General features: G+C 52.5%; 1 protein-coding gene across 5 annotated transcripts in view; it reads left to right on the top strand.

Moving 5' to 3' along the window:
- Nucleotides 1-15,663, top strand: part of nol9 (nucleolar protein 9) — a 52,227-nt gene that overhangs the window by 506 nt on the left and 36,058 nt on the right. The window contains exon 1 of one of the 5 annotated variants that reach the window (XM_038773553.1): nt 13,493-13,605. The exons of 1 other annotated variant lie outside the window; for it this stretch is intronic. The gene's annotated coding sequence lies outside the window, so the exon portion shown is untranslated. Of the gene's footprint in view, nt 1-13,492; nt 13,685-15,663 lie in introns of those variants that run through there. 3 more of the 5 variants (XM_038773554.1, XM_038773555.1, XM_038773557.1) reach the window with 3 other exon arrangements.

The following is a 15,663-nucleotide window of genomic DNA, read 5'->3' as shown; positions in this document are numbered from 1 at the left end:
TTTACCGTCCAGGATTCTGCTCGCTCGTAAAAGCGCTTTTGGTCGAAAATAATTATGTTGGTCAAACTCCTCGGAAGCGGGTAGAGGAAAACAAAATAAGTTTTGAATATATAAAGAAAATAGAGCCTTCACCGAACAGCATTTACCGGAGGCTTGCATCGATTCGTTAACAAACTTGGAGTTGGGTTGGACACCGCCGTTAACTCCGACGTTGTCATTTAAACGCAGTAATTTTTATACACAGTTGTTTAAAGATAGAAATATAGTAATACATAAATAACTACGTATTTACGTATTGATATTTACTTACATTGTTCTTAATTTAACTATTATTGATTGATGATATATCTTCCTTCTTATGATTTATTGATTGGGTATGTGGTAGTAGCCTGGACTAAATACTGGCAGATGTCAAATCCCACAATGGCAGTTGAGATAGTTCAGTTAATTAAATAAGTCGAAATAAAAATCTAGCATCAATAAAGGTGATAGGAAAGAAAATAACTGCAGATGTTTGTCATGTGACAGTACCTTTAAGAAATGGGTGTTTATAAATGGGTGTGTACATAAATATTTGTAGTGAGAGTCCCTTTAAGAAATGGGTGTTTACTACTGCAGTGATGTCAGAGAGTGGGTGGAGCTGGGCTGTCTGTCAGCTTTTTACTTTCGTTTTAGGCTGTTTGCTGCAGGGTGTGTTTTAGTTTTTTCAGTGTTGGAGCTGAAGTCAGAACAAGCAGGTGTACTGCTGTTCTCTCTGCCATAAAAAGACTATCTCTTGATTATTTGGTGAATTCAGGATTATAAATGTTTTCAGTAGTGAATGTGAACCTAATGTGCTTCTGTTGAAAGGTGTTTCTTCTGTCTTTTGGATGTTGTTTGGGAAGTTATTAAGGATTACTTAGTGTTGTATTCTTTGGGAGTTGTATTTGAATTGATGGTTGCTATGGTGTTTACTGTATGTTTCAAAAAGGTTAACTTGAGCTCATAGAGTAAACATTGTTTTGCTTTAAAAATTACTTTTCCATTTCTGCTGTATCACACCTGTACAGTGGGCTGTGTGCTCCCCATACCACAATCTATTAAAAGTTGTGGGTCAGGTGAACTCCATCATACACTTTGGGATTCTCTAAACCCTGCCTCATAACAGCTGGAAATACTCAGCAGATCAGGTAGCATCTGTGTAGAGAAACAGTTCATCAGAATCGTCCGGTTCCACCAGTAGCTGGAATGACAGGTGGGGGGAACATGATTTGGCGTAAGACTAGTTTCCCAATGTCAGGATGAACTGTCTGAATTCTGGGGCTAAATTCTCCTTTTGGGAGACTTTGGGCGGGATTCTCCGTTAGCCAACGGCAAAATCAGGTAAGGCAATTGGCCGGAGAATCGGTTCTGTAGTCGAAATTATAACAGGCGCTGATTTTATGCCAAATCGCAATGCTTCTGCACCTCAACAACGGCGGCGTCAATGCATTCCGGAGAACACGTACAGTAGACACATGATTCTCCCCCTCGATGGGACAGGTTCCCGACGGCGTGGTTCACTTGTACTTTTTTAAATCTTGAAACCGACGTGGAGGCTGCTGAGGGAGAGAGAGGGCATACGGAAGGTGTCCAACATTGCTATGGTTTGCTGACAGCTGTGCCGCTGGCTGGGGGTCTTCTGCCAGGGCCAGGGGGTGCGCTGTGGGGTCAGGTTGAACAGGCAGGGAACACCATTGCCGCAGCCAGCAAGACAGCCATGCAGCTGCGCACACCACTAACAGTCCAATTTCAACTTAGTGCCACGGGTCGTATATGTGTCCCCCAGGGCACCCCACTGGATGCCCACTGGCAGCGCCGGCCCTAGGGTTGCTGGCGCCCCGGGCAAGCTGAACTTCGGCGCCCTTGGGGGGGGGGGGGGGGCCGAGGGGGGGGGCGGACCGAGGGGGTGGACCGCGGGGAGGGCGGCCACCGCGGGGGAGGGCGGCCACCGCGCATGCGCTGGTTGGCACCGGCCCAACTGCGCATGCGCGGGACCCGGGTCTCTGGCGCCCCCTAGCACATGGCGCCCCGGGCGACTGCCCGAGTTGCCGGTGCCTTGAGCCGGCCCTGCCCACTGGCCCCAGCCAATCCATCAGCAGTATGAGCGCGATCCAACGCAACCAGTACCACCATGTTGGCTGGGATGAGTGTGTGTGGGGAGTGTAATGTGTATGTGCGGCTGCAGCTTGTCAGCCTCCCGAGTGTCAATCATGGACCTGGCGAATCCCGCACCGTTTTTCATTGGAATCACTAGCCCCTCAATAGCAGCGAAATCGATCCAGGTGCGGCACTGGTTTTGCTGTCATAAAAGTCCACAGATTCTGTGTTGGCGTCAACAATTAGTGCAGGATACTCCGTTGCCCAACGCCGATATCGCAATCAGCGACCAGGCGGACCGGCGCCAGTTTGACGGCAGTCAGCCATGCTCCGCCCCCTCGGGAATGGCATAATCATGCCACGCACCATTGCAACGGCATTGCCGCATCATTGGCAGGCCCTCCCGCGATTCTTCACCCCAATGGGCCGAGTTCCCGATGGCACAGGACACGTGTGGTCTCAGCGGTCAGGAAGCTGGCGTGACGGCAGGATTCTCTGATTGTGAGGCTAGGTCTAAAGGAAGAGTCTAGTTTTAGGACCAAAAAATCAGTGAGGCCCCAGCACCAACCCTCCGAACCGGTGAGAGGCTGGCAGCCAAGCCACATAAAACAAACAACCGTTACCAAATAAATAGCTGGAGAATTGCGGGGTCCATGGCCACGCATGCGCATGGCGACGACCTGCAGTGGTCGCGCAGGTGGCATGAGTACCGGTGGCATGAGTACCCGACATGCCAGATAGTGGCCCCATGGACACCCCCGGACCACCTCTACCAGTTCCCCTAGCCCTCTCCGAAGTTCCCCCGGACAGCGGCACATCTCCCTCCCCATCTATGGCGGCGCTGTACACAGTCCGCAGCCGCCATGCTGGCTTCACAAAAACTGAGAGCACACATGTCCCGCGCCGTTGGGAACTCGGCCCATCGGGGACAGAACATCGAGGGAAGGCCTTCAGATAACGACCTGAGACGGTCCCAATGGTGTGCGGCGTACTCCCCGATGACACCGTTTTGGAGAGGGTGGAGCATCCAAAAACAGGCGCCGCCCCGAAACAGGGATTTTCCACCCGATCGCCGATTACGATATCGACTTCGGGCAACGGAGAATCCCGCCCCAGATCTGTCAAACAGAAAATCCTGCCGCTCGTCTGTGAAACTGGAGAATTACACACCAGTTTTCAGTCTGGCACTAATAGCTTACTAAATTCTGGTAAGGTTCCATCTGTAGTTATGATACACAGTTACAATTTTCATAAAGCAATAATTTGAATATAGTTTTGTTATTGCAATGTTAACTATTTACAAGTTACAGTTCAGTATAAACTGCTGAATATAAGAACAGGATTCGACCCTTGAACATTGTCACGTTGACTGAGAAAACTCCTGGAACTATACAAGGAAATATTGAACTTTAAAAAAGACCTGAATTGTATTTTTTTTTAAATGGACACAGACTGATAGCTGAGCATGTACATCCAGCCACTGATAGGAATGACTGCTGGAGGTTTCTCTGAGGAACAATGTAACCTGCCCCTGTGCTTCCGGTGGCGGGAATGGTGTGAGTGGTAACTTATTTGGTAGCTCCTGCTCGTGGTGGACCTTTGGGACCTTTTTCCCCGACTTATGAGGGATTTGATTAAAATAAGAGTCTGGTGAGTGGAGGAGAAGAATCTCCCAGCAGTTTATGGATTCATGGACCAGAAGTGGTCTGCAAAGGAGAGATTGTTGGGCAAAGAAGGGAGTGGAGTCTGCAGCACAGGAAAACATGGCGGAGGCTTAGGGACTGGGATTGCCAGCCCAGTGGTCAACGGAGCAGCTGGGGCCATTCCTTCAGGAGCGCTTTGCTAAGCAAAGACAAGAGTACCTGGACCCGATTAAGACGGGGATTGACTGGTGGAGCAAAGATTGGGAGCCCAGGGCCAGGCGATCAAGAAGGTGGAAGAGGCAGTGGCTGAGTACAAGGACCAGCTAACCGCGATGGCGGAGGAGATGGAGCTGATGAGGGACCACCAGAAAAGGCTGCAAGAGAAAGTGGAGGACCTGGAGAATAGGTCGCACAGGCAGAACCTGAGGATTGTTGGCCTCCGGAGGGCAGTGAGAGATCAGACACAGAGGCATATGTGGCGCATATGTTCGAGAAGCTGTTGGGGGAGCATGCTTTTACTTGGCCCTTGGAGGTGGACAGGGTGCACAGAGCACTTATGAGGAAGCCACGGATGAATGAACCGCCGAGGGCGATGGGGATAATGGGGGAGATTATGCGGATCTTAGGGGAATTTGGCCGGTTCTCGGGGTACAAATTGAATATGGGTTTTTGTGATCCAGGTGAGGGGGCAAGAGAGGAGACTAAGGGAGTTGCCGTTTAAAGTGGTGGGAGGGTGGCTGGCCTAGGAAGGGCTATGGCTAGTCGGCGGGGGAGGGGGGTCGAGTAGCCCCCTGATCCGGCTGATAACCTGGAATGTAAGGGGACTGAATGGGCCGGTCAAGCGGGCCCGGGTGTTCGCGCACCTGAAGGGGCTGAAGGCGGATGTGGCCATGCTTCAGGAGACGCACCTGAGGGTGGCGGATCATGTAATGTTGAGAAAGGGGTGGGTAGGGCAGATGTTTAATTCGGGTTTGGATGCAAAAAATCAGGGGGTGGCGATTTTGGTGGGGAAGAAAGTGTTGTTCGAGGCGTCGAGCATTGTGGCAGAAATGGCGGTAGGTATGTGATGGTAAATGGCAAGCTGCAGGGGGAACGGGTGGTGTTGGTCAATGTATACGCCCCGAATTGGGACGATGCATGGTTCATGCGGCGTATGCTGGGCCGGATTCCGGACCTGGAGTCAGGAGGCCTGATAATGGGGGGGGGGGGGGGGGGGGGGGGGGGGGGGGATTTCAACACGGTGCTGGACCCGGCACTGGATCGCTCTAGGTCTAGGACGGGCAGGAGGCCGGCGGCAGCCAAGGTGCTGAGGGGGTTCATGGACCAGATGGGAGGGGTGGACCCATGGAGGTTTGCGAGGCCAGGGGCCAGGGAATTTTCATTCTTCTCCCATGTACACAAGGCCTACTCCCGGATTGACTGTTTTGTCATGAGAAGGATGCTGATTCCGAGGGTGGGGGATACGGAGTACTCGGCGATAGCCATCTCTGATCATGCTCCGCATTGGGAGGACCTCGAGTTGGGGGAGGAGAGGGACCAGCGCCCGCTGTGGCGCTTCGAGGTGTGTAGAGAGGTAATGACAATGGGGAGGTGCAAGTAGGGGTGGTCTGGGAGGCGCTGTAGGTGGTGGTCAGAGGAGAGCTGATCTCCATTAGGGCACACAAGGAGAGGGGGGAGAGGAGAAAGAGGGAGAGGTTGGTGGGGGAGATGGTGGGGGTGGACAGGAGGTACGCGGAGGCCCCGGAAGAGGGATTGCTTAGGGAGCGGAGTAGCCTCCAGGCTGAGTTCGATCTGTTGACCACCAGGAGGGCGGAGGCGCAGTGGAGGAGGGCGCAAGGGGTGGCATATGAATACGGAGAAAAGGCGAGCCGGATGCTGGCGCACCAGCTTTGGAAGCGAGAGGCAGCTAGGGAGATCAGAGGAGTTAGGGATGGAAGAGGGAGTATGGTGAGAAGTGTGGTGGGTATCAATGGGGCCTTCAGGAACTTCTACGAGGAACTGTACCGGTCTGAGCCCCCAGGGGAGGAGGGAGGGATGGGTCGCTTCTTGGACCGGCTGAGGTTTCCGAGGGTGGAGGAGGGGCAGGTGGCGGTTGGGCTGGAGGAGTTGGTCAAAGGGATAGGGAACATGCAAGCGGGGAAGGCACCGGGGCTGGATGGGTTTCCGGTTGAATTTTACAAGAAGTATTCGGACCTGCTGGGCCCGCTGTTGGTAAGGACCTTCAATGAGGCACGGGAAGGGTGGGCTCTGCCCCCGACGATGTCTAGGGCGCTTGATCCTGAAGCGGGACAAGGATCCCCTACAGTGTGGGTCATATAGGCCAATCTCACTTCTAAATGTAGGTGCAAAGTTGCTGGCAAAGATTTTGGCCATGAGGATAGAGGACTGTGTGCCGCATACACGAGGATCAGACGGGGTTCGTGAAAGGGAGGCAGTTGAATACTAATGTACGGAGGCTCTTGAATGTTATAATGATGCCGGCGGTGGAAGGGGAGGCAGAGATAGTGGCGGCGATGGATGCGGAGAAGGCTTTTGATTGGGTGGAATGGGGGTTACCTGTGGGAGGTGCTGAAAAGGTTCGGGTTTGGGGAGGGGGTTCGTCAGGTGGGTGCGGTTTCTATATGAGGCCCCCGTGGCGAGTGTGGACACAAACAGAAGGAGGTCAGAGTATTTCCGGCTGCACCGGGGGATGAGGCAGGGGTGTCCCCTGTCCCCCCTGCTCTTTGCGCTGGTGATCGAACTCCTGGCCATGACGTTGAGGGAGTCGAGGAACTGGAGGGGGTTAGTGCGGGGTGGGGAGGAGCATCAGGTGTTGCTTTATGTGGATGATCTGCTGCTATATGTGGCGGACCCGGTGGGGGGAATGCCGGAGGTGATGAGGATCCTTAGGGAGTTTGGAGATTTCTCCGGGTACAAGCTCAATATGGGGAAGAGCGAGTTGTTCGTAGTGCACCCAGGGGACCAGGAGAGGGGGATTGGTGAGCTCCCGCTAAAAAGGGCGGTGAGGAGTTTCAGGTACCTGGGGGTCCAGGTGGCTAGGAGCTGGGGGGCCATGCATAAGCTTAACTTCACGAGGCTGGTGGAGCAGATGGAGGAGCAGTTTAAGAGGTGGGACGTGCTGCCACTCTCCCTGGCGGGTAGGGTGCAGTCAGTTAAAATGACGGTGCTCCCGAGGTTTTTGGTCCTGTTCCAATGTCTCCCCATCCTGATCCCTAAGGCCTTCTTCAGGCGGGCTAACAGGAGCGTTATGGGGTTTGTGTGGGCGCAGAAGACCCCGAGGGTGAGAAGGGTGTTCTTGGAGCGGAACAGGGATGGGGGGGGGGGGGGGGGGGTGGCGTTGCCTAACCTCTGTGGGTATTATTGGGCCGCCAATGTGGCGATGGTACGCAAGTGGGTGATGGAGGGGGAGGGGGCAGCATGGAAGAGGTTGGAGATGGCGTCCTGTGTGTGCACGACAGAGGTAAAATTCGGGGGCAATGGAGACGGCACAGGGGGGAGGTGGGGGCCTCGGTGTGGTCCCCGATACGGGGGAACCACCGGTTTGTCCCGGGGAGAATGGACGGAGGGTTCCTGAGTTGGCACAGGGCAGGTATTAGAAGAATGGGGGACCTGTTTGTGGACGGGAAGTTCGCAAGCCTGGATGAGCTGGAGGGGATGTTCGGCCTCCCCCTGGAGAACACCTTCAGATATATGCAGGCAAGGGCGTTTGTTAGGCGGCAGGTGGTGGAGTTCCCACTGTTGCTGCCATAGAGGGTCCAGGACAGGGTGCTTTCGGGGATGTGGGTTGGAGAGGGGAGGATCTCGGCAACGTATCAGGTGATGCAGGAGGAGGAGGAGGAGGCCTTGGTGGAGGAGCTGAAGGGTAAGTGGGAGGATGGGTTGGGTGAGGAGAACGACGAGAGGACGTGGGCGGATGCCCTGGGGAGGGTGAATTCCTCCTCCTCTTGTGCGAGACTCAGTTTAATACAATTCAAGGTGCTGCATAGGGCGCACATGACCGGGGCAAGGCTGAGCCTGTTCTTTGGATGAGAAGACAGATGTGTTAGGTGCTCAGGGAGCCCAGCAAACCACACCCACATGTTCTGGGCGTGCCCAGCGCTGGAGGACTTTTGGAGGGGCGTAGCAGAAACGATGTCAAGGGTGGTTGGTTCCAGGGTTGAGCCGGGCTGGGGGCTCGCAATATTTGGGGTGGCAGAGGAGCCGGGAGTGCAGGAGGCGAAAGAGGCCGGTATTCTGGCCTTTGCGTCCCTAGTAGCCCGGCGAAGGATTCTTCTTCAGTGGAAGGATGCGAGGCCCCCAGGCGTGGAATCCTGGGTCAACGATCTGGCTGGGTTTATTAAATTGGAGGGGGTCAAATTTGCCTTAAGGGGATTGGTGCAAGGGTTCTTCAGCCGGTGGCAACCGTTTCTAGACTTCCTGGCGGAGCGTTAGATGATGGTCAGCAACAGCAGCAACCCGGCGGGGGGGGGGGGGGGGGGGGGGGGGGGGGGGGGGGGGGGGGGGAGGGTTTGGGGTGGGTGGGGGGCTTGTGTGAGGTTTCTCTTGATTGGGCGTGTATATTTGCCTATATGTTGATTATTTCTGTTAATTTATTACTTGTGTAGACGGGGGCGGGGGGGGGGGGGGGGGGTTGTTCTTATTTCTTTGTGTTTTTGTTGATAATTTGTGAAAACTTGAATAAAAATTATTTATTAAAAAAAAATAAAGTGGTGGGAGGGAGTTTTTGTTACTTGGGTATTCAGGTGGCACGGAGATGGGAGCAGCTACATAAATTAAATCTGGCCCGGTTAGTTGAACAAATGAAGGAGGACTTTCGGAGATGGGACATGCTCCCGTTGTCACTGGCGGGGAGGGTATAGACCGTAAAAATGACGGTCCTCCCGAGATTTTTGTTTGTTTTCCAGTGCCTCCCTATTTTTATACCAAAGGCCTTTTGTAAGCGGGTGAATAGGGTGATATCTGAGTTTGTGTGGGCGGGTAAAACCCCGTGAATAAAGCAAGTGCTGTTGGAGCGGAGCCGAGGGGGTGAAGGCTGGCATTACTGGGTGGCAAATATAGCCATGATCAGTGGGGGGGGGGGGGGGGGGGGGGGGGGGGGGGGGGGGGGGGGGGGGGGGGGTTCGGTGTAGGAGTGGATGGAAGCGGCCTCATGTAAGGGTACAAGTTTGGAGGCACTGGTAACGGCTCTTCTGAACCTCTTGCCGGCCTGGTACTCCACAAGCCCAGTGGTAGTGGCGGCCCTGAGAGTTTGGGGACAGTGGCGGAGCATATGGGAGTGGAGGGAGCGTCGGTATGGGCTTGAATTTGTGGTAATCATCAGTTTGTCCCAGGGAGGATGGATGGGGGGTTTCGGAGGTGGCAGAGAGCAGGGATTGAGAGGCTGGGGGACCTGTTCATAGATGGGAGTTTTCCATGTATGGAGGATTTGAAAGTGGAGTTTGAATCGCCGGGAGGGAATGGGTTTCGGTATCTGCAGGTCAGGGATTTTGTGGAAAGGCAGGTTTTGACTTTTCCGCTTTTACCGCCGCAGAGATACAGGATTATGTAGTTTCTAGAACGAGGGTGGAGGAGGGGAAGGTATTGGAAATCTATAAAGAACTTATGGAGTGGGAGGAAACCCAGATAGGTGAGCTAAAGCGTTAATGGGAAGATGAGCTGGGAAAGGAGTTAGAGGCGGGCCTATGGGAGGATACTCTGAGCAGAGTTAACACGACCTCATCATGTGTCAGGCTCAGCATGTTACAATTCAAGGTAGTTCACCGGGCACACATGACAGTAGCATGGATGAACAGCCTTTCTGGGGTGGAGGACAATGTGTGAGGTGTGCAGGAGGGCCCGCAAATCATGTCCACATGTTTTGGGCATGTGCGAAGCTTAGGGGATTCTGGCAAGAATTTGCAGATGTCATGTCCACGGTGCTAAAAATGAGAGTGCCGCCGAGTCCAGAGGTGCCAATTTTTGGAGTGTCGGAAGACTCGGGAGTTCAGGGGGCAAGAGAGGCTAACGTTTTTGCCTTTGCCTCCTTGGTAGCCTGGAGATGGATCTTACTGCGTTGAGGGACTCGAAGCCCATCAAATCAGGATTATGGGTTAGCAACATGGCTGGGTTTCTCAGGCTTGAGAAAATTAAGTTTGCCCTGAGAGGATCATCGTTTGAAGGTGGCAGCCATTTAGCGATTTCTTCGGCGAAAACCAAACTATCAGCAGATTCAATAAGGTGGGGGGGGGGGGAAGTTAGGGAGTAAGGGAAAGTAGGGGGACTTAGATTATTTTTGTCTAGCTTAGGCGGGAACAGTGCAAGATGGACGGGGTGTTATGCACTGTGTTTTGTTTACATTTGTACTTGTATCTTTTGTTGTTATAAAACTATGAATGCCTTAATAAAATGTTTGTTTAAAAAAAATCCAAGGATTGATTATCATCGCCAGTAAAGGCAAAGGAGTATAATGGCCCTCTCATCTCCAGGATCCTGAATATAATGGCTTAGACAGGATGGTACATTCCAGTTTTATTGGAATACACACATCTGGGGGTTAAAAGCCTGCAGCTATCAACCCGTGCTGTTATGCCTGTTTGTTGATTTGTGTATGTGTGCTGTGAGAAAAGCAGCTGAAAGTTTGCCAAACTGTAGAGAATATAATAACTGAGGCAGGAACCCTGTAAAGATAGCCAGCTTTTACAGGAACATCTAAAACTCTCTCTCTTTCTGTGAAAGTCAGCCAGCAACAGGTTTGCAGCTTGAAAAGAACTGAAATCTCTACCAAACTACTGAACTATAGGACAGCTGAACCAAAGAATCAATTCTCCGGCAGCAGAAGTCAACTAGACTGAAAACAATCATATAACTTTTCAAAATATTTACTTACTATTCGACTCAGCTTTTAGCTCTAATCCGTGTAACTGTAGATGCACGTATTTTACAATTTCTTCTTACATTTCAGTAGTTAATAAACTTATTCTATCTTAACTCAAGGAAGACTGGTTGATTTGGCTCCTTTTTATCAAAGGGGGCTGGTTTAGCACAGTTGGCTAAACAGCTGGCTTGTAATGCAGAACAATGACAGCAATGTGGGTTCAATTCCCATACCAGCCTCCCCGAACAGGCGCCGGAATGTGGCGACTAGGGGCTTTTCACAGTAACTTCATTGAAGCCTACTTGTGACAATAAGTGATTATTGTTAAGAGAGAGTGAACCTTGTTAGATTAAATCTTTGCTGCTACTAGCGAAGTGTAGGTTGAATAAAGCCTTGGAGCCAGTCATCCATCCTCACCCAAGTTTGTGACACTTAGTGGGTACACCAGCCGGGTGGTGACAAGGGGTCTTGCCTGGATCAATAACTTTGGGGAACCCCACCTGGGGCTACTCGTAACAGCCTGAACGGCTGGTCAATCATGGCTGATCTGTGGCCTTTACCCCAGATCCTTAATACCTTTGGTAAACATACATCTACCAATCTCAGGCTTAAAAATTAACCATTGGTGTAGCATAAATTGCCACTTGCAAAAGAGGGTTCAGTCTTCTATCACCCTTTGTGTTTAGAAGTATTTTTATTATTTCGCTCTTGAAACGTCTGGCTCTAATTTTTAGAATATTCCCGCTAGTCCCAGATTCCCGAACCAATGGAAGTAGTTTATTTCTACCTAACCTATCTGTTCTCAATAATATTGTGAAAACTTTGTTGAAATCACCCTTTATTCTTCTAAATTCAAGGAAATATAACCCCCAAAAAAACATATAGGTTACTTGCCTTTATTAACCAAGGCATAGAATATAAGAGCGGGGAGGTTATGATGGAGCTATATAAAACGCTTATTAGGCCACAGTTGGAGTACTGTGTGCAGTTCTGGTCACCACACTATAGGAAGAAAGTGCTTACACTAGAGAGAATGCAGAGGAGATTCATCAGGAGGTGCCTGGCCTGGAGCATTTCAGCTATCAAGGGAGGCTGAACAGTCTGGGGTTGTTTTCCTTGGAGCAGAGACGGCTAAGCAGAGATCTGATTAAGGTGTATAAAGATTTGAGGAAAAACATTTTCACCCAGAGGGTGCTGGCAATCTGGAACTAATTGCCTGAAAGGGTGGTAGAGGCAGGAACCCTCACAACATTAAGAAGACAGTAAGAAGTTTTACACAGTTCTACAAAGTCCAACAGGTTTGTTTCAAATCACTAGCTTTCAGAGCACTACTCCTTCCTCTACATCATAACATTAAGAAGTATTTAGATGAGCCCTTCAAATGCCATAGCAAGACTATAGGCCAAGTGTTCGAAAATGGGGCGAGAGTAAATAGGTGCTTGATGGCTGGCTTGGACATGATGGGTCGAAGGGCCTCTTTCCATACTGTAAAAACTTTATGGGCATGACTAAACAGCCTTATCGCACCCGACTCAGTGACGTGACAAGGCCATTTGCAACCCTTGGAACACCTCGCGAGATCTCACAGGATCTCGTGAGACGTCGGGATCTGGATCCCAGCCTCGCTGGCCAAGATCTAGATTAACATATTTAAATGAGCCTTTGGGTGTAATGGTACCTGAGGGGGACCTTCCAGGCCATCGGAGGCCCCCAGGTGGTTAGGCTCTATGCAGGGTGGTACGCTGGCCCAGCCACCTGGGCACCATGGCACTGCCAGCCTGGCACCTTGGCAGTGCACCCTGGCACTGACAAGGTGTCTGGGTGGCACTGCCAGGCTAGCAGAGGCACTGACAGGCTGGCAGTGCCAAAGTGCTTGGGTGCCAGTTTGTCCATGTCAGGGATTTTTCTCAGGGGTGCCCTGCCCTTAAGAGGTGTGGTGAGTGGAGGCAGGAGGACCTCCTAAGAGATAAATTGAGGTTGTCTGGAAGCTGCGGTGGGGAAGCTGAGGGGCTCGAGAGTGAGCAGAATGGCATTTAAAAATGGCACCTCAATCACTTCCTGTACTGGCAAGCTGAGCTCAAAGTGCATCAAGTGAGGTAAGTGCGGCCTCGATGAGGCATTCTTGACCAATGCCAAAAAAACAAAGCCCCGTTTAAGAGCAGGGTTGTTCTTGGCGCTGCAAGCTCTGAGAAACACCCTTATATTCACACCCAAAAAGGGACTCGTTAAATCACACCCTATGACTCTCTCTTATTTATGTAATCCCTCCAAGGTCAATATACCCTTTCTAAGGTGTGTTTCCCAGAACAGCTCACAGTACTCTAGTTGTGGTTCAACCAGGGGCTTTATGCCTCCGTGTATTTTAATCCTCTAAATAATTAGATGTATTGATTATTTTCTGTCCCTGTTCATGACATTTTAATGATCAATATGTATACCTTGCAGAACCTCAAGTTCCTTTAGACTTCCACTATTTTTTCACCATTTAGAAAATATCTGGTTCTATTTTTTTTGGTCCAAAGTGATGGACTCACCTTTGCCTACATTGAATTCCATTTCGAGTTTTGTCTGTTTATTTAATATATATCTTAGTCATTCATTGCTTCCATCTACATCAATAATGTAACCTATCATTGTGTTATGGACAAATTTAGATATAATAATAATAATCTTTATTTACATGTAGCATCACCGTAGACATAATTAAATCCCATGAATTATTGAGGCCAAAAACGTTTCTGGTAGGGCACCCACTTGCTGCATTCTGCCACCCTGGCCATTATCCCAACTCTCGAAGTCAATTTCCCCCACGGGAACCAGACCTTGACCTCATGTCGGGGAAGTTGAGCATATGTGAGTTGCTGGTTCAATCGGTCCTCCCACCAGCAGGGGTAGCCACATAGAAACAACTCTGGGAGCAGTGACGATTGGCTTTTTCCACATTGTATCTGAATTGGCTGGGGGCAGGGCCTGGAGTTGGAAGACGATTTTGTGGGTTTTTTTGCTGCCTTTTCCGTTTGCAGGCGAGCAGCCAGAGGGAAGGGGAGTGCTGCGAAAACGGGGTTAGCATGTGAGGGACAGGGAAGCAGTAATGCTCAGAAATATCCTACCGGCGCTGAGCGATGGATAGACATGGATGCAGTGAAAAAAAGCGGGGTTTCAGAGAGAGAAATGGGGCTGAAGGGGAGTGGGGGCGGGCTGAGGGGGAGTGGGGGCGGGGTGAAGGGGACCGACACCCGGGGGGAGGGAGTGAAGTTGGAGACGCGCGGTGTTAAGGGGGTATGTGGTGTGGGTACGGTGAGGAGGTGGTGTCTTGGGTGCAGGGGGTGAGTGCATGCGCGGGGGAGGGGGGAAGATCGTGCGGGAGGGCGCATAGGATGGGGGTGTGGGGTGATGGGATATTGTGCAGGTTGAGTGTGGGTGGGAGGTACTCTGGGTATGGGGGGGGAGCTGAAACGACATATGGGGGTGGGGAAACCGTATGAAGGGGTGGGTGAATGGCTCACTGTGGGTGGGGGTGTGGGGGGGGGGGGGGGGGGGGGGGGAGTGGAACCCCGAGAAGGGTGCTGGGGTGGAACCCCGAGAAGGGTGTTGGGGTGGAACCCCGAGATGGGTGTTGGGGTGGGAGTGGAACCCCGAGAAGGGTGCTGGGGTGGAACCCCGAGAAGGGTGTTGGGGTGGAACCCCGAGAAGGGTGTTGGGGTGGGAGTGGAACGACGGGTGGGATGATGGGGTGGGTGGCAGGGATGACGTGAGAGAGTGAATGGCGATATGGCACGTGGTGTGAGGGTTGGGAGGAAGAGGGGTGGGTGTGGGATGGCACGGCACACAGGGTAAGGGGTGGGTGGGAGATTGGTGACGGAGTGAGCAGGGTGTGCGCATGGGATGGTGTGAGGGGACAAGTGTGGGTGAGGCAGTGAATTGATGAAGTATGTGAGTTCGGGGGTGGGTGTAAAGAATGGGGGGTGTGGGGTGATGGGATATTGTGCTGGGGTGTGAAGCGGGCCGGGGTTGAGGGGTGATGCAGGAAGCAGTGTGCTGGGGAGGGGAGATCACATGGAACGGCACACAGTAAGTGGCAGGGTGCACAGGGTGAGTGAGGATAGGGGCACGAGGCACACTGGATAAGTGGGGTGAGAGAAACTGGGAATGGTGCATTGGGTGAGTGGGTTGACGGGGTCCAGCGTGTGGGGTGAGGGGATAGATGGTGGATGCTGTAATGGTGTTGATGGGGGCTGGCGTGTGGGGTGAGAGTGGGCAGGGGTCGGTGCCTGTGTCGAGGGTAGGCAGCATTTGGAGTGAGGGTGTGGGCAGCACACGGGGGAGCAGGGACAGCACATGGGTGGAGGGGTGAAGACGGCTCAAGTTGTGAGGGAGGGTGGCAAGGTGTGATAGTGAGATGCGAGGAAGTGCGTTGATGGTGGCATGCTGGGGGTGGGTTGAAGGCGTGGTGCGAGTGGGGCAGGTTGAGGGGGCGTGAGTGGTTGTGGGTTCAGGTCATGGGGGTGGTTGAGGGGTATTGCATGGGAGAGAGGGGCAGGGCTTGAGAGGCAAGGGCAAGAAGTGAGGGGACGTGCAGGTTGAGGGGTGCATAGGGTGAATGGGGGCGGGAGGCATTCGGGGCAGGGACACGGCGAGGGACTGTGGGGATGAACAGGGTGAGGGGGCAGAAGGCACGTGGTTGAGAGGGTGCTGGGGGCCGTGACAGCCCTCTGTCAGGGTGAGGGGGTGTGTGGGATGAGGGCAGTCGTGGGGTGTGGAAGGGCACAGCAATGATGGAGGTGAGGAACAGTGAAGGGGAAGCAAGGGGTGAGGATGAGTATGAGGGGGTGGTTGATGGGGTGGGCAACGTGTGGATGAGGAGAGGGCGAGATAATGAGGTGGTGGGCAACGTGTGTTGTAGGGGAGGTTGGGTGACGTGGGTTGTGGATGATTGACGAAGATGGAGGGAGTGACACGGGCGGGGGGGTAGGCGGTGTCAGGCACAGGGTGAGGACTTGAGGGAGCTGAGTGGCGCAAGGGGGTTTGCGACACTCGGTGAGCTGAGTA

The sequence above is a fragment of the Scyliorhinus canicula genome, chromosome 16, assembly GCF_902713615.1.
Source record: "Scyliorhinus canicula chromosome 16, sScyCan1.1, whole genome shotgun sequence".
NCBI classification, from domain to species: domain Eukaryota; kingdom Metazoa; phylum Chordata; class Chondrichthyes; order Carcharhiniformes; family Scyliorhinidae; genus Scyliorhinus; species Scyliorhinus canicula.
This window is presented reverse-complemented; position numbering and strand designations above follow the sequence as displayed.